Here is a 19,727-nt window from a genome sequence, read left to right as displayed (position 1 = left end):
GTACTGACTAACCCCCTCTCAGCATGGCATTCTCATCCTCAGGCCTACCTGGTAGCCTGGAGTCCACAGACCCTCTGTGGCAAAGTCTCCAGGTATAACCTCACAATGTCAGTCATGATGAGGGAGGAGCTGTTTCCTGGCTGCACAGGAGCTCAGAGGGAATTTGGGGTCTAGTTGCTTCTCATAAAGGAGACTTTAGCCAGTCTTTCTATTTTTATACTTATGTGTCTTCTCACATTCAAAGGTACCACTTGCCTTCCTTTCTGAATCTTTTCTAGATTCTTTGGCGTGAATTGGAATTCCTCTTGGCATCTGTACCTGCAAACTCAGTATTATTTTTCAGTGTTCTAAGTTCTATATCACTGCCCCATCCACTCTCTAGTATGCCATATTTTTACTGTTTTCTCTTCCGTTCTTTATAACTTTGGAGGTGTATGTTTTTGTATAACATTCATCTTACTGGTTTTTCAGGAAGGAGTAGAAATAAACATGTGTTTATACTATTAGGGTTAGCTCTCATATTTAGATCTCTGAGTATTTCTTTCGGGCAGAAAATTTAGAAGATAACTGAAAAGTTTTCTTAAAGTTAAAACAAATTGTTACTTTGATAGAAGTTTACACCTGCATGTACTTACAGTGTTATTTTATTTTAGGTAATTAAGAAATTAAAAAAAAATGAAGAATATCCCCATTTGATATGTTGGTTGTTGGACCTATCACTCTCCATGTTGATTTATATGAGCTGTTACTCTCATTTGTATTTGCATTTTATAGTTTTACTATTAGAAACTCAAGATAATAGGTATAATTATTTTAATAAAAATATGACTATAACTGTAATAATATTTTACACAATATGTTATACATTAGAATATATAATATTCTAAATACAAGGTGATATTCAACCCACCCCTCACCAGGTACATCCCATGCTTCACAGATGAATACACCAAGGATTACAGGGAATATATTCAGCAGATCAGGTTAATGAACGTGATGGCTACATCAGACTTTCAAAGTATTTAAAAATAGCATAATTCATTTATCCTCTATTTTGTCATTTTCTAGGCTATTTCTAATGTATCATTTGATTATAGGAAGGTAAAATGAAAGACAGTGAAAAGAATTAAAGAAGAGATAAACACTAAGATGGCATTATTGCATCTATAACTCTCATCCATCCTCCCCCAGCTAAAAAGCCTCACTTTCCAAAAATGATTGTATGGAGCATTTTGTGATTAGACAAGAAAATGAAACTGAATCGCACTATTTGTCTTTAGCACATTATGTTCAGTTCTTTTGAAGGTGAGATGTGGGCAACAGAAGAAGATAAAGAGGGGAATCAGAATTTGGGGAAAAAGCTTCCAAAGCACAAAAGCAGACACATACACAAAAACATTTATGAGATGAATGTGTCAATACATGTAAAAAAGACTCCAGAAGAAATATTAAAGTTCTCTAGTAAGGAATATAATTTTCAAAAAAATTTAGCTGAGATTTATAGCACCTGTTCAGAAATAAAAAATATAAAAATTGCTTTGATAATTTAATAATTAGTATAACTATAGATTAACACAGAGAATAATTAAAAATTTGAAAGGAGCTATTTACTATTTTATTTGCATAAGTACAAATGTTATTAAAAAGGTATAGTTATCCCAAAGTTATTTGTTGCTGGTGATAAAACTTTGAATTTTAAAGGGTATTATTGTTTTCATGACTGTTAGTTTAAGATGGTTTAAGAAATCCGTTCTGTCATTTTTGGAAAAGTTCAATTTAAACCGTTAAATATAGCCATTTTTTTCACTCAAAAAGAAATTGCACTTTAAAGTTCAAACTTAGCAAACTGAGCATTTTAATGAGGCAGGTATTTCTATTGGGTCAAGTTTCTTCAAAGAAAGAATACTTCTATGCTTTTAGCAAAATGTTAGACATCTTTAAACTCTGCCCTTCTAAAAACATCTGAAGCCAATATATTTTAATGGACTTTAAGGATAACTTCTTGTCTTTTCTTTCAAATGAGTCCATATAAAATTCATCTAGGTTAATGTGGAAGTTAAATATATGAAAAAGCAAAATTAGGACAAAATGAAAAATATATATGCTGTTATAATTATTTTCTTAATATTACCTCTTCCCACAATTCCATTTCCTGGAATAAAGATAAGTTATTTTCAAAGTGCAGTTTCATTAAGGATCCCATTCCTGCAAGACCCGTTTCTCAGGAGGAACTTAGGTATTTCTTGGTGGTTTGAATTTTACTTAAAACTGACATTTTTGACTTGATAATAGCTAACAATTTGAAGCAGGAATGACAAAAGTCTAAATCAAAATAGTCAGATATTGTAGTAGATGGAGACGTTGAATCCTAACAGCTTAATTTCAGCCTTTTAGTATTTTGTTTTATCTTTGTTTTATCCCAGTGTGCTGCTACTCAGAACTTTCTTCAAGGACCAGGCTTGACCGTCAGCAGTCTATGGGTCTGCAGAGAGTCCTTTCTTGCTGACCTCTGATCCTAGAATAGAATGATCTTTTTGCAGTAAAGTAGAGAGGGAAAATTTTCTCCCTGTTGCCAGTGGCTGCTGGCACTGGGTAAAGATGGCCAATGTCTCTAATGTCTTTCCCTGGTGAAAAGGAAACTGTGATGATTAATTTTATTTGTCAACTTGACTAGGCCCAGGAGTGTGACGGTATTGGGTCAAATATTGTTCAGAGCCTGTCTGTGAGGGAGTTTCTGGATGAAATTAACATTTGAATCTGTAGATTGAATAAAGCAGATTGCCCTCCCTAACGTGTGTGAGCCTCATCCAATCAGTTGAAGGCTTGAAGTGGTGCGTGAAGTTAGGAGTTATAAAGTTATAAAGCAAGTAATAAAATGAAGAAGTATGAATACTGATCGCAGCAGTGATAGGACAGGAAAGAGGGCATTGAATATAAATGATATTGCAGGTAGAACATGAAAATTTTGATATCTGGGGAAATAAACTGTGAGAGAGAAAGAGAATGAATAAGAGGAATAGTTCAAGACAACTTTGCAATTTGAGCCATAGATGACAAAGAAAGATTGTTTTCTTGCATGGATGTACGTGGGGTGAGTTTGTTTTAGGCCATATTACATTTTAATGGTTAGTTAGTGATATATTCATGGAGAGGTATCAGACAGTCTGTAGAAAATGGAAGGAAAAGAATCTGGAGCTTATAGAGCAGCTATAGATATAGAATATGTGTAGAATAGTATTTCAATATGTGAAAGTAGTTGAAATTCTCATGGAGAAGTGTATGAAGAGAGAAAAAATATGCCATCAATTCAGCACTGGCACTTTCTTTAAGGAAAGCAGAAGTTAAAAGAAGGCAGTCACTGAAGGAATCCAGGGAAAGAACAAAGAAAAAGATAATCAGAGAAAGAGTTTTCAAAGTCAGGAGGGAGATTAACACCATGGATTGTCACTGAGAGATCCTGATACCTAGCTCTAAGGCCAATCAGGAGGGACTTTCTCAAGAATGGCAGGGAACCCTGGAGTGGTCCATTTCAGCGAGTAAGTTTGGCTAGAGTACCCAGGGATAAGGTTTATGAGTGGGTGGCAAAGTTGCTCAAGGCATAGACTTTTTTCAGAGTTCTGCAGTGAAATAAATGGGGAGCAATGGAAAAATATTTGAGGGATCGGAGCATTAAGGTCAGGCTAGAAAAGGTCCATGCATGTTTGTACGCTGAGGGTTAGAAACCAGCAGACTGGAAGAAACGAAGACATACCTGAAGCATGATTCTGGTGGGGAAAGATAGACTCAGGAAGGTTGATTAGGCTAATTTAGGGAAGTAACAAGGACACTATTTTTGGAGAAAGGAGCAAAAGAAGGTAAAAAAACACTTCAATGCTACTAGGAGTAAGTAGTACTGAAGTTAGAGGATCTCCTGTAAGATGGTCTTGCAGTTCAATGAAAAAAAGGCAGCTTCACTGCTGAGTCTAAGAAGGGGATGGAGAAAATCTGAATTTGGAGGACAGCAGAAATGAAATAAAGAAAGCCAACCAGGATGAGGGCTCAGTGAAATTTGCAGCAGCTGTAAATAGCAAGTAATTTTCCCAAGCCAATCTTAAATAAACCAGAGCTGAGGCAGACAGCGCACGCAGTTGAGTAGTATGTAAAAACAGAGCATGGGCTTTTGAGTTGGACAGATTTGAAATCGATATTTGGTGCTCCAGTTTAATTTACCACCAGTGTGACCTTGGTCAGTTTATATATTCATGCCAAGCTTCAAGTACTTAATCTATAACCTGGGGATAATACTTCTTTTCTAGTGTGGTTGTTTTATTACCACATAGTAATGTGCATAAAGGACCTACCAACCACAGTCATTATCTAATACTTATTCATTTTCAAATGGTAATTGTGTCCCTTCATAATTTGAAAGCAATGGCTGTCTCATTGTGAGAGCTTTCTTGTCTAAGGTAGTTGATAGCAGGAGTCGTTTGAGAAATGTAGTACTTTCCTGACGCACTAAAGGGCACACCACATTAATTATTGCTAATTGTGACTAATAGGCAATATTGGACTATAAATGTTGTCTTTCTTTGCAAGAAGAAGGACAATCAATATGGTTGTGTCTTATGGGCTTAGATTTTGATTAGTGCATCATACAAATGAGTCTCATATTGTGACAGTTGTGACAGAGACCATATGGCCTGTGAATCCTAAAATATTTAACATCTGCTCCTTACAGAAAAGTTGACTGACCCCTGCTTTAAGTGACCAACTAATATTGCTAGTAAAATAGTGCCAGAATGTTCTAGGTCACCATTGCCATAGTTAACATTTATATTATTCATGAAGAATCTCCCTCACTTTGTAGTGTGCTATAAAATAAATTAGGTTTCCCTTTCACCTGGAAGTTGATTGAGGATAAATGTTACATGTCCTTTCTACACTGTTTGTCAAAGACTTGACCATAAATACGGGCTCCAAAATTTTAATATTGCTCCTATTTACATTTTACTTATCACATTCAAAGAACAAAATGTTAAACATTGTATACGCAAACTTCAGGACTTCCAAGGGACCAGCAAAAAAGATGAGTTTAGAAATGCAATTAATATATATTACTAAGCTAAAATATCATTAAATATTAAAAGAATAAAATATTAATATCTATCAAAGATTCAGCTTCCCCAATTCAATCGCCCATTAAGTTGCAAGCACAGATAAAGTTCAAAATGCTAATTGATAAAAGTAGAAACGAAATATGTTCCTATAGGGATTTTTCTTTTTAATGAGCTCTATGTTACCAGAAGCATACTAGGAACGTAAAACACATGATCTCCTTTCGTCTTCCCACCTCCTCCCTAGATAAAGAGCAATTAAAAAGAATATGCTTTAGCGAGAAGGAGAAAGGATAAGAAAGCAAGCTTGTTTGCTTGTCCCACAAATAATGCAACAGAGCATCTAAAGGTAGACAGCAGAGCTATACAATAAGTAATTAACCCAAACCAAGTGCAATATATTTAGGTGTACGTATAATAAAACGAGTGGTCCTCTTAATCTAATTCACGTCTAGCTGCCAGGTATTTCACTACAGTATATATCTTAGTCACACAAGTAATGTACAAATAACTACATCGTCTTTCTAAAACATAGACTAAGAAGTTCCTTTTTGCTAAATATTAGGATCACTGAAGGGTTACATTTTACTTACACTTCAATTGATGTCGTTAATTAAAACCCTGGTGTACTGAGCTCCTACACACTCTGTACAAAGTCTCTTTCTATCTCATGCTCCAATAACTATGACTCCGTATTTCTTTCTATGCTTAAAGCCAGTTTGGATAAGTGAAACCACATGACTGTGTTATTCATACAAGTATTCACCCCCTGCCGTGTAAACTGGTTTTAATGACACCTCCATAATTGTTCTTGAAGTAAAACTAGGATCTAACTTATTTCATGGATTCCTTATAATGGATGTCTTTATGTATAATGAAGCATTCTAAAGAGTAAAACCTGTTTCATTGCTACATGTATATTTATCTAAACCTGTTCAACTATAGAATTATAAAGTTCCAGTTTCTGCCTTACGGAAATGTCAAGTTTCCATCACATCAGTGCAACTAGATAGACTTATATAGATAAATACAGATAAATCGTTATGTAATTAAGTAAAGAAAAAGTAACATCTCTATCCATGTCTTTGCTCTGAAATCTCACAGCTAAAGTGTAATTTAATTTTCTTTGGTTTTATCTCTTTCTCATCATGGAAGGTAAACTTTAACAAAGCAAAAATTTTAAATTTCTTAAATCAGAAAAGAAAAACAGTGCATACCTATTATTGTATAAGAACAAATATACAACCTCTATAATGTATTGGACGTTCTATATTCCAGACACTGTAATTTACAAACATTATTATAGTGTATTTAAACCTCACCACAACTTAATGAACTGCATGATATGTCCATTTCATAGATAAGGAAAATGATGTTCAAGCTATACAGTAAAATGTCAGCTCTATGTAACATTAGACACTGTGCTTTGAGACACTCTGTCATCCTAACTCCAAGTGCACAGTGATGATAGCTTGATGGAGGGGAAATTAAAGATGAATATGGATGTGGAGAAGTCTCTAAGTTGGAGGTGAATGTTTACAAGTTGAATATGAAAGAATTCCACTTTATATCTTCAGTGTTCAAACTAAAGTAGAAATTGACATGATCTCTAGAGAGTAAAAATTGTGATGATGAAGATATAGGTTCTTAAAAGAAAACACAAGTAGATTGAATTGAGCAGTACCACCCTTACTTTTGGGCAAGGAGGGCCCTGCTCTTAGCCCTATACCTCAAGGGGCCCTCCTCCAATGCCTGAAACCAGCCAACAATGACAGTATGTCAGGACAGGGCACACCAGATCTTGTCCCACCTGTGTTCCTGTCACCAAAGTGTCTATTGCAAAATCTTCTGCCTCCCTCTGGTGGCTTGGAATACCTGGCACTGGCAAAGCCATCTTGGAGGAGTGTGCCCCTGGACACTGGCACCCAGGAAGGTTACCAGTGCTAGGCAAGGTCCAGACCTCATGTCAGGAAGTCCTCTAGCGTTGACTGAGCCTCTCTCGGTGGGTTTCCTAAAGGCCATTGCTCAGTAATGACAACTAGCCATCATGCTAGTTACTGTGATTATTGTGCTTTCTCTAGATTTTGATCAGTGTGATGACACATGTCATTGTGAAGACTAACCCTGGGTTAGTCTTAGGCTGTGTTGAACAAAGGACAAGCATTTCTTGTGCCAGTAGACTGTTCCTCTTGCTCTGCTATGTCCTTTGCCCACTGTTTCATCCAGTGGGAGAGTAGAGGTTCAAGGAGAGGCCAACGCATTTGACCACATTCTAGGAATTTAAGGATTATGGTAACTAGTGCAAGAAAAACATGGTTGGAAGCTGTATTGTTCTACATTTATGCTATAAAATTCCAAATAGCAAATTTAATATGTCTCAGAAAAAAATAATCTTTCCCATTTTTCTACTTAATCTATGAAAGAATTGCATTCATTGTCATTATCAAAACCTAGACACAAGCTTTGAGAGAGTCACTGAAAGCCAATATTCACAGACAGTACGATGGATGAGTAATGATATAAACTTCATTAGTAAGTGGCATTAGGGAACTGAAGAGGCAAAAGATCTGATTGTTTCAATATAAACAGACTCCGAAGAGTCATTGTGAATAATAATACTGCTGCTACCTTTTTCTGGTAGGGGAGCATATAAAATTAGCCAGTAATGATGCATTTGATGGCAAAGGACACCAAGATGGTTCCTGAACCTGAAAAGGTAGAGGAGGTCCCTGAACACTAAGAATAATGTTAACATGCACTGTTTGGGCAGTAAAAAAAAAAAAAAAAAAATACATTAATACCTCATTTGTACTCTCATTGTTAATCTTTATCAATATGTCACCATACCTCAGATGAGCCCATAGATTTTATAGAACAGATTTTTAAAAAATTGTTTATATAGACAGAAGCCCACAAAAATACCTCTCAAGGCCCTGAACACCCTAGGGGTAGCTCTACAGAGAGTTGCTGTGGGAATGATCATGAAAGTTGATTTTAAAAATCCATGAAAAATAGCCTTGGAAGCATGGAGGGCCCAGTTCAGGTTGGAGACCAGGCATCTGTACTGGCATGAATCTATAAAATTGTGAGATATTTTCTCCCTCAGTAGCTAGATGCTTGGTTGATGGAAGAGGAAAGAATCGTGTTGACTTAGATTCTGGTAAAATGTAAATAGAGAAACAAAAGACAAGGAAGGAGAGAGTAGAGACAAGGAAATAATGAATTACTGTACTGCAGTACCGTGGCTAGATCAGGGTTAAAAATAAACCGAAGAGGGCTTCCCTGGTGGCGCAGTAGTTGAGAGTCCACCTGCCTATGCAGGGGACGTGGCTTCGTGCCCCGGTCTGGGAAGATCCCACATGCCGCGGAGCGGCTGGGCCCATGAGCCATGGCCACTGAGCCTGCGCGCTCGGAGCCTTTTTTTTTTTGACTTGGCTTTGTTGGCCACCACTTTTGTAATATTTCAACAAGTTACTCTATTTTGAGGCCGTCCCAAAGGTGCACTGATCCTCAGATCCCAGTGACCTCTCCACTTGTGACCACATTATTCCTTCCTTCTGAAACCCTTCTCATATTTTCTCTCCTTGGAAAATTGCTATTAATCTTCCAAGATCTACTTCAAAGTTGCAGTTTTTGCAGTGAGTCCCTTTACCCAATTTTTGATAACTACTTGTCCTCAGCTAGTATTAGTCCTGGGTTTTCTTACCTTAGCTAAAATGGTTTCATGAACTGTGTTCTTGCAGGCTGTGCTTATGCTGAACTAATGCCCTGTGTCTTGTTGAAGCACAACTATTATACTATCTGTTTTGTTTGTTTTTTGACACTTCCCTCAGCCTATGTCTTTCTAGTGTCATTTATTTTCATTGCTGTACATCTTTACCACTACCCCACAGTGAAGTACGTTAGCTAATTACAAGGGGATTTATTTTTATGCCAGAAGCAGGCAGAATAATACAAGAGAGTTTATCTAATTATTTAATATACTCTCTTTACTGGTAAAATGTGTGTCTGGTCTTACTGCTTTGTCACCTAAGAGCTTTAGCTAAGTATGATATTTCTCCTGACTCTAGTGTTATCCTCTTTTATTAAAGTTCATGGTGCTCAGACCTACTGGAAAATGGACTTGAGGATATGGGGAGGGGGAAGGGTGAGCTGTGACAAAGCGAGAGAGAGGCATGGACATATATACACTACCAAACGTAAGGTAGATAGCTACTGGGAAGCAGCCGCATAGCACAGGGAGATCAGCTCAGTGCTTTGTGACCGCCTGGAGGGGTGGGATAGGGAGGGTGGGAGGGAGTGAGACGCAAGAGGGAAGAGATACAGGAACATATGTATATGTATAACTGATTCACTTTGTTATAAAGCAGAAACTAACACACCATTGTAAAGCAATTATACCCCAATAAAGATGTTTAAAAAAAAAAAAAAAGAGTTCATGGTGCTGGCCCACTGTGTTTTCAAATGTTTATGTATTCATAACTCAACTTAGTAATACATAAATCTGATTTGTTTTTGTGATTGTTCTTGAATAAGTTAGGTTTGATATTCTTAACTATGATTACAACATAATAAAGCAAACCTTTACCCTTCTTATCTGATATCGTATATACTTAGCACACATGCACACAAACTCCCAAACCTACAATTATACATACATGTGAACATACAGATATCAAAAATAGTTTAAATATTTTCCAATAAATTATAAGTAAAAATATTTCATAATTAAGTTCAGTTGAAATAGTTATATAAGGCGTTTAGTTCTATTTGCCTTTGTTATGAATCAAGAGGTTTCAAAAATACTAATTGCCTTAAGAATTTGAACAAAGTTGCACCAAACATTCTTGTGCAAACATTTTTGTGCACATGTGCAAGAATTAGTCTAGTATGTACATACAGGAGTGGAATTGCTGGGGCAAAGGTTACCTGCATTTTCACCTTTACCAGATATTGCCAAATTATTCTTCAAAGCAGTTGTGTTAGTGATCACTTCCAACTCTATATGAAAGTTTCCATCACTTCATTCCCTTGAAATTATTAATAATTTCAGGCTTTATATTTAACTTTTTAAATTTTTTTCTTTTTGCTAGTCTAACTATGAAATACTATGCCATTGCTGTTTATTTTGCATCTTCCTGATAATGGCTAAAGTTGAAGTTCTTTTTATATGCTTACTGGCAGTCCTGTTTTTATTTTATATGAATATCCAGCTTCTAGCCTTGTAAATGTAATGTTTTTATTGATTATTGAAGTTCTTAATATAATCTATACTCTAAACTTTGCTCCATAAATTACAAGTGTCTTCTCAGTCCCTGCCATAGATTTTCCTTTTGTTTGTAAAGTTTAATTTTGAATACATGATTTAATTCTAATTCAAATGTATCATTTTGATTTGTGCTTTTAAATTTTCACTAAAGAAAACTTTTTAATTCATATTTCATAAAATATTCTGTATTTTCTTTTATATTTTAAGCTTTTGTTTCTCTACACATCTGAAAATTATTTTGTGCATTGTATGATGAAGGAAATCTACTTTCATTTTGTGCATCTGCCTAGCAAATTGTTCCAGCACCACTTATTTAATTTAATATTCTGTTCTTTTCTTATTAATTTTGATGACATCTCTTCTCTATATCAAGTTTCCATATAGGTATAACATTATTTCTCAATTTTCCCTTATACTGAATAAATCGTTTGGGCTCTATCTGTGCCAGTAGCAATACAAGATTTTTTTCTTTCTTTTATAATAATTTTTGGTATCTGATAGGGAGAACTTTTTTATTTTTATATTTCCAGCATAATCTGTGTACTTCTTGGGTTTTGCTCTTTCAAATGAGTATTAGGATTAGCTAGACATGGCTCATGAGATTGCTTCTAGGTGTGTATATATATATATATTTTTTTTTTAATTTTGGTTCAACTTGTTTGTTATAGTTCTGACATGCTCTTACCTTATAATTTTTCTCTTATTTTTTAACTCAGAAGAAATTAAATATATTTATGATATGTCTTTTATGGATTGTTCTATTATTTCTAGTTCTTAAGAAACAAATCTTTCATTTACTTGCTTCTGCTAACTTTCATTCATGGTGTTTTGCTTTTTCTCTGGCTTCCCCTCATGACCCCTACTATGGGAGTCTAATGTCTTAGATTGTGAAAGAACCTCTTTAAGATGTTTTGCATTTGCTCTGCTGAGTCTCTACTGGTTTCACCAGTGCCATACCAAGTTTCATGTTCATGTTTTGGGTTGGAGTCCCTATACCATATATGCGTATGAATTTAAACTTCATATGCACATTAGGTCCACACTTGCCATCTGCTTTCTCAAGGATGACATCTTTTCTATCTATGGTGCGTGGTGAGCACCTGGTATTTGTGTAGCTTCTCAGAACTGATGGGTAGAAGGTTTTTCTAATTTCATTCCATAGATGGGGCTACTCTTCTACATACCCCTTACATGCAAGTATCTCATCTCTAGTTCCTTTAGTTCATATGCCCTGCGAGCTGGATTCTCTTAACAGCAGTGGGAATTTAAATCCCATTAAACCATTCATGCCTTTATTTGTGATAATTTCCTGAATTATCAGCTCCCATTCTTCCTTTATTGCTAACGCCTCTTATTTTATTGCTAGCTACTTTCTTAGTGTCAGGGTCCCTTGAAAACTGACCAAACGGAAGAGATAAATTGTGCCAATAGTAATAATGTACAAATGTAATATGCTTCAGAATTTATAAGGTGTTTCCTTTAAATTTTTTGTAAAGGTTTGCTTAGTTAAGATTTTTTCTGAAGATTATAGAGCCATAATTCTGAAACATCAGTTCTGTCATTTTATTCAGTTTATCACAACATAATTGTAGGTTATCAGTGATCCTAGTCTACAAGGAAAAGAACTAATCAATTATTTAAGTTATATTATTAAGTAATATCCATCTGTCTCTCCAAGCAACTTAAAATTATGCCTATCCTATATTATCTTAAACGGTATTTTAAAACACTTTTTCATTGTGTCTAATTATATTTCTAATGTTACCAGAACTATATACGCTATCTTACGTGAAATAGACTCATGAGGAAATTGTTTTATCCTAATATTTTTTTCTCTTCTATAGAAGGGGATAGGAAGGAAATTTATAAGGTAATCAGTAGTAGATTGAAAAATAGACTCACAAACTATATAGCCAAATCCTAATTCATGAAACCTATGACTGTTACCTGATATGGCAAGAAATGGTCTTTACTAAGGATCTTTAAATGGGGAGTTTATCCTGGATTATCTGAATGGGCCTGAAATGCAGTAACATGTATACTTATAAGTGAAACCATATGGGAGATTTGAAACACACAGAGGGGAAAGCATGTTAAGGAGGAGTGAGAAATTTGACGATGCCAGCCTTTAAGACTGGAATAATGTGGCCACAAGACAAAGCATTATGGCAGGCATTAGAAGGTTAAAACAGGCAAGGAATGCATTCTTCCCTAGACACTGATAGGAGAGCAGCCCCGCTAGCACCTTGATTTCATCTAATCATACTGGTTTTGGACTTCTGACCTTCAGAACTGTGAAAGAATACATTTCTATTGTTTCGAAGCCCCTACCTTTGTGGGAATTTCTTGCCACAGTCAGAAGAAAGTGATACAGGTCCTGGTACCTTTTAACCAAAGTTTCGAATAGAATTTTTTTTTTTTTTTTTTTTCGGTACACGGGCCTCTCACTGCTGTGGCCTCTCCCGTTGCGGAGCACAGGCTCCGGATGCGCAGGCTCAGTGGCCATGGCTCACGGGCCCAGCCGCTCCGCTGTATGTGGGATCTTCCCGGACCAGGGCACGAACCCGTGTCCCCTGCATCGGCAGGCGGACTCTCAACCACTGCGCCACCAGGGAAGCCCTAGTCTATTATTATCCATACTTTCCACTCAATATTTTTGTGATAAAAATGATGATAAGCGCTTCTAAGCATTCTGATTAGAATTTAGTTATAATGGCTAATATATATATATATATTAATTTTCATTATTATATAAATTTATTAAAAATAAAATTTCTCAGATAGGTAAATTTGATATCTCAGACTTTTCATCCTTTAAAGAAAATCTAATCATATAAAACCTAGACACAGTGATATCAACAGAAGAAAATATATTAGTTAATAACTACTTTATATTTCCTCATGCTCTTTTTATTTTTTCTGTCTATATTTGACAAAAAACAATCAGGTAGCTGTGGTTGTGTGCACTCATTATTAAAGGTTATTTTCCTTTTCCAAGCATGAGGAACTTCAGTAGGAATGAATGACAATAAAAGTCCATGAACTTTCCCTAAGATTCTTCAGAATCAGACACCAGGCATGTATTTTCTCACTTGGGTGGGCATCTTTTTAGATTCACTCCCAATATATTACTCAAATAGAAACATTTCAAACAGAAATGTAAGATGTGTTTCCAATAATATATTCTACTAAATCCAAGATGCTGTTTATTTGAAATATATGATAAGAGTCAGAGATAACAGTATAAAATATTGTTTAGAAACATCAGAAACAATTATGGATATGTGAATATACACAAGTTAGTATAAATAACATATTTCCTAGCTCAGTCCCTGGAGGAGGTTTAGAAGCAGTGGTGTTCCAGTAGCAAGGAAAACACCTAGTGCCTAGATCTTGGTTCCTAAGACCATTCTACACTAAAAGCAACCAGCATCCTTGAAATATTGCTGAGTCTAGGGCATATAATATTAGCATGGACTATCTTAGAGTATCAGAAGTTAAGAAAGGAGTCTGAAAATGTAAGCTCGATAAACATAGTGATGTGGTATGTCTAAAGGATACAAAGCCAAGTGAAAAGAGCTCACAAAGGCCAAAGCTGGACCGAATTGTGCAACAAAATAGTGTGGAATTAAATTATAACACAAAATACAAAATATCCATGGGTTCACACTGATATACATAAATTACTGAATGAATAAATACACAAACAAGATGGGGAGAATAGGCAAATCTTTCCTACAGACAAAATTTCAAATAAATTTTGTAGTTATTTCCCCCACAAGGAGGTGGACTTCTTACCCTTGAGCATGGGCTGCACTTAGTGACTTGCTTCTACAGGGCACAGTATAGAAAGGGAGAAGAAAAGTCACTTTACAGTACAGAATTGAGACAAACACTGTCTCAGTCAGCTGATCAAGATTAGTATCAACAGTAATAAGTTATGCTGGTTGACATGCGCCCTTGATATGAAGTGGTGAGAATGACTTTACCTCTGTAGTCTTCCTCCAAAAACCAGTCTAATGAAAAAAAAATTAGATCATTCATCCCCCTTCATCTAATTGTGAGAAAAACATCAGGAAAATTCCAATTGAAAGATATGTAAATGTCTGATCACTACTTTTCAAGACGCATGAGGTCATCAAAAACAAGGAAAATCTGAGAAACTATCACTGTCCAGGAGAGGGTGAGGAGACGTAAAGACTAAATTCAATACATCTGGAACAGAAAAGAACATTAGGAGAAAAACTTCTGAAATCAGAAAAAAGTATCTATATTAGTTTATTTGAGTTCATGTATCACAGTGTATCAAAAGTTGTGACAAATAAACTATTGTATATAAAACACTAACAATTGGAGAAATTAGATGGGGGTATACAAGAACTCTGAACTGTCTTTGAAGCTTTAAGTAAATGTTCTAAAATATATGTTAGAAAAACATATTTGACATGACAACTCTGTGTATGTTTGTCTTTCCAGCTCTGTTCGACTCTATTTGGGAATATAGTCCATTTGGAACTCAATAGCACTTTCGAGTTTTAAAGGATGCCAGCCTTCTTAAAGGTAAGTGCCATTTAAATATCATCAAGATGTATGCTTTTAACCTCTTAATAAATACTTTAAAATTCAAATTCTTTTTAAAACTTCTTTACTATTTAAAATACTTGTTTCATTAGAAATCAGAATATTCAATTGTTTATATACTTACAGGTGGTTGACATAAAATAACAGAACCATGAAACCTAAGTAACCATTTCTTTTAGCAAGGATTCTGTACATTTGAGCTACTTTATTATATTTTTCTCACACTGTTTCAATTTACATGCAGATTTTTGAGAAGACCTAGTGGCTATGTACTTCCAAAAGAACATAAATTGATTTTCTTCCTTTTATATTCTTTTTTGTGACACTTTGCCCACTCCCTCATAATTAGTGGATATTACTTTTGTTAAATTGGGTATGTCTTATCTCAAAGGCAAACCTTTGAAGATGAAGCTCTGACACAAGAACAAAGAGACAATGTCACAAATTCTCGTCTTTATTAATATTAATATGACAGAGTCTAGTTCATTGTTTCTTCAGAAGGCAATTGTAGGCTGATTTTCCTTTGCTGATGAGAAATCTAAACCCTGAGATTTAGACATCTACAGTTAACCTTCTAGAAACAATAATTAAAGCACCACCTTGACACTCCTTGCTTGGTAAATGTAGCATCTATTCTTAGGCTACAGTCAAAACAAGTTTCATTTTCTCAGTTCTCAATCTGTGATCAATTAAGATTAACCATGATATAATAGCTCAGAAAGAAAAGGTTAAAGAGATAAGGCAACTATGTAATTAAGCTAATGTGGCTTTATGGATCTTGCTGTGATATTTGTTCAAAGTCTCTCTGCATACTCATATTTAATAAATAGAAAAATTATACCTTTTCTTTTTGTTTTTAACTTTTCTTTTATGAGATACATTCATTCAAAAATGTTATGCGTTAATCTACCTTTACAACATCAATTAACTTCAATTTGTCAGATCTGAGGACAAATTTTAAATTTTTTCAGTATTAAAACTTTGAAATAAAATTATTAACCATTTTATATTTCAAACACTACTGATTCCTAATCCTTTTGTTGTCATCCATTTATCCTTTAATTTGTTCTCATCAATATTCAGATCTACCTTATAGAAAATATCTTACTTTTACTTTGTAAAATCTTTGTATTTTATAGAAAATTTGAATAGTTTTGAAATCTCTGATTCTAAATAATTTTGGAGTGGGGTTTTTATTCCAGAACTTATACTAGGATTGATAGGGTAAGAGAGGTTAACACTTCACATTTTATTCCTTTAACCAGAAACAGATCCTTCTTACAAGACCATGATTTCACCAAGCTAAATATTATCTGTGATACAAGAATGAGTAATACAAAATTAATACCATACCATTATAATTATTAATGCAAGACTTTGCATCTTTCACTTTAAAGCTTAATGAAGCATTAAAACGTCCAAAGATCCAGATGAAAGAGAAACATACTCTTTTTAAATGTCCTTTGGTTCTCCCTGTGCTATAACTGAAGATTAAAAGAAATATATGAGCTTGATAATCATTTTACTTAAGAATAGTTTAGAGATAATAACTTGAGAATGAGTAAATTTAAAGAAATTAGAATGTTCACTTGTTTTCAGTCAGGAGAGAGTTCAAATTAATGCAGAAGACATTTGAAGAGAATGGCTTGAAATTGTTTCCCTTTTAGCATAAGGGTTTTCATAAATTTCACATGTGAAAATAGACCTGAAAGTAATCTCAGTGGAATGATATAGTAGAATAGACTGAGGGACTTCCCGGTGGTTCAGTGGTTAGGACTCGGGACCCAGGTTCAATCCCTGGTTAGAGAACTAAGATCCCACAAGCTGCATGGCGTGGCCAGAAAAGGAAAAAAAAAATAGACAGTGATATCCAAGAACATTGACGATATAGGTGTCAAGGGAAACAAATTTAGTATTAAAATATTTGTCTACTGTTAATTTATTTTTCAATACATTAATGTCCTGGAGCCTGTTTACAATCCCAGCACCTCCTTCTGTAAATTCTTTTCTGAACAAAGAAAGAGCAGTCTATTTCTCCTTTAACATTTCACAAAATTTACTGTTTATTCTACTCACTTCTTACTTATGTCCATGATTGCCTAATAAGTAATTAGATTATTTTTATAAATTATGTCAAAAGAAAAAAGAAAAGAAATAAATCATGTGTTTTTCATATGGTCAAACAGCACGCTTGACTATTTATAGAATCCTTTTTTGTTTCAACATGAAAAATGCTATGATTGCAGGGAAGTTGGGATGGGATTCCATTCTTCATGTTTTGGTTGAAAGGGAAGGGAAAACACAGGAAAAGGCCATTTGAGCTGATTTTAAAAAGAAGTACATACAAATATGTAAATAAGAGGGTATAGATGTATAAAAGGCATGAAGATATGTAATATTATTTCATATGTGGTGGATTTTATAACATTTCAATAGGACAAAGAGGTGAAGTGTGGTTGCAAAAGGAAAATGTTGGGAATTAACACAGAGACTGAGACTGACACAGAGGCAAACAAATCAAGGATCTATCTTGAAAAATAAAGTCCTTAGGCCGTAGGTATGAATATCAGGTCCTGACACTGAGAGAATATCGCCTCTCAGCCGTGACGAGGTGAAACACAATCTGATGGACACCAAGGGAGCAATAGATCTGCTCAGCTAGGACTGGATTAGAGCATATCTGGTTTTAGTGCTCACAACATCCTGCTGAGTTGACAGTAGGGTTCAAAAATGAACTGCAGAGCCATCTGTTTAAGAAAGAAATATACTTTGTAAGGCATTATTAAAAATCATTAAAATTTTTTTTTGTTAGTGTAGTTTTCCCCTGATGGGTTATTGTTTGGGTTGCAATTAGCGCATATGAAGAAAATAAATGCTGGAATATTTCTATTTTTGGGTAATTGTCAAAGGTTAGTCATTTGAAACATGCCTGTTAGGATTGCACAACGGACTTGTCATTGGGAATTATGATTCATCATAGACACAGAATAATAAGCACAGAAAAGAAAGGAAAATACAGAGCGAGTTGACTATTTCAACTTAGACTCTGCTAGGCTTTTTATTCAGAAGAAAGAATTGTTCCAGTTCCTCATGATTGTGACATGCTTCCAGGATATTAAAACAGGTTTGCTACCAGTGATATCAGTACAAGAAAAAAAAAATCTGAAAAAAGATGCTCCAATCTTCCATGGATTCTCCTTCGTGTAATTTTCTCTTTATTTGCTCAATATTTAGTTTTAAATATCCACAAGATGCTCTTAAAATCTTGCTTGCTTGGAGACTCAGGTCACTTACCTGCATCTTTATTCCATAGCACATATTTTTAGCTAATTTTAAAGGTTACCTTCCTTCTGAGAACCTAAAGGTGGTATTCCTTAAATAAAGAAGAAAGATAAATAAATGGGAGGGTTTTTTTTTCTAGCTTTAAAGCAGTCCTATTTATATGTCATGCTGCTTTGATGTTATGTGACAGGTCATAATTCAGGCCATTGTGCTATCATTCAGTTTAGCTTAAAATTCTTCAGTACACAAGTAAGTAAAAATGCACATGGTCTTTGTTCTAATAATAAAAAAAAAAAATCCTGCAGGAGAGATGAAGCGAATGCTTTGTTATGGTCTATGGGACAACAATCCATAATTTACTTTGCAGATGTCTGTAATTTAAGCAGCAGGCAGAACAACCACACAGTTGTAGCTGCTCTGGGGAAAGAATACCAAGAGGCTCATAAATCATGGTGAGGATTAAAAGCAATGAACATTCATCTTCTTAACCTCGTAAAGGCAATATTGGAAAGCCAAGGATTAGGACACAGAGAGCACGCAATCTTGTGCAGTGATAAAATGTGTCAAGGGTTTTTAAGGCTTCTCTCAGTTAGCATTGACCTGCCATTTGCAAGTCAGCAGAACATAATTTTAAAGTTGATTTTAAAGAGGCCCCTTCTACATCCTAATAAATTGAGTAAGTGATGAGATATATTTCGAGGGTGTATTAAAAGTGGAGTCAACTTACGTGGAAAAGCTAATCATTTTCTCAGATTGAAACATGTTTCTTCTTTGACAGTATATGGAAGATAACCTTAAAATATCCAATCCCAAAAGATCTTCATGTTTAGTTAAACGTGTTTAAATAGTGAAATGTCATGAGAAAATTGTAAATTCAGAATAGTCAAATGAAGCAGATAAAGACAGCTGGGTCTCTTCTATAACATTTAGTAAACAAATGGCCTGTTACTAATTGTTTATATTTGAAAAATTATTCTAATCAAAGGTCTTTGGATGCAAATGAGTAAATCATGCACAGTAAGAGGTTTCATTTTTTGTTGAAGATAGAAACTTTAATCAAATTTTAAAGCTCTTGAAAAGTAGTAATTTGTTAATTTTCTCAGTATTCTTTTAAATCACATTCATAATACAACTGAACTTGGCAATTTTATAAAAACACCAGGACAGAGCAGAGAATAGTAAAATCATTTTTCAAGGATAATTATTGAGCCTATTAAGGAGACACAAGTAGATTCCAGTTTCTGATTCCCTGGTTTAATATCAAATATCCCTTGGCAATGTTTCTTTTAATGTAGCCAATACCTAATTATCTATTTGAGTTAAGGGGAGCTATAGTGTTGTAAACCCAGAGTGGCTGATAATTAAAATATATATTTATATTTAGCATTGAAATGTATTTTGAGTTCATATTTGAACATGATTTTATCTGACATTTTGGAACACCACAACTTGTCTTTGAAAAGCAGAGCAGAATAGCACATCTTTTAATTTGGGCTGCCTCT

General features: G+C 34.7%; 1 protein-coding gene across 1 annotated transcript in view; it reads left to right on the top strand.

Moving 5' to 3' along the window:
• Positions 1-19,727, top strand: part of LOC114892337 (cadherin-12) — a 990,049-nt gene that overhangs the window by 294,938 nt on the left and 675,384 nt on the right. Inside the window, exon 3 of the mRNA XM_029217108.1 lies at positions 14,839-14,922. The gene's annotated coding sequence lies outside the window, so the exon portion shown is untranslated. The remainder of the gene's footprint in view (positions 1-14,838; positions 14,923-19,727) is intronic.

The sequence above is a fragment of the Monodon monoceros genome, unplaced genomic scaffold (assembly GCF_005190385.1).
Source record: "Monodon monoceros isolate NGI ecotype Baffin Bay Population unplaced genomic scaffold, NGI_Narwhal_1 Super_Scaffold_12, whole genome shotgun sequence".
Classification (NCBI taxonomy): domain Eukaryota; kingdom Metazoa; phylum Chordata; class Mammalia; order Artiodactyla; family Monodontidae; genus Monodon; species Monodon monoceros.
This window is presented reverse-complemented; position numbering and strand designations above follow the sequence as displayed.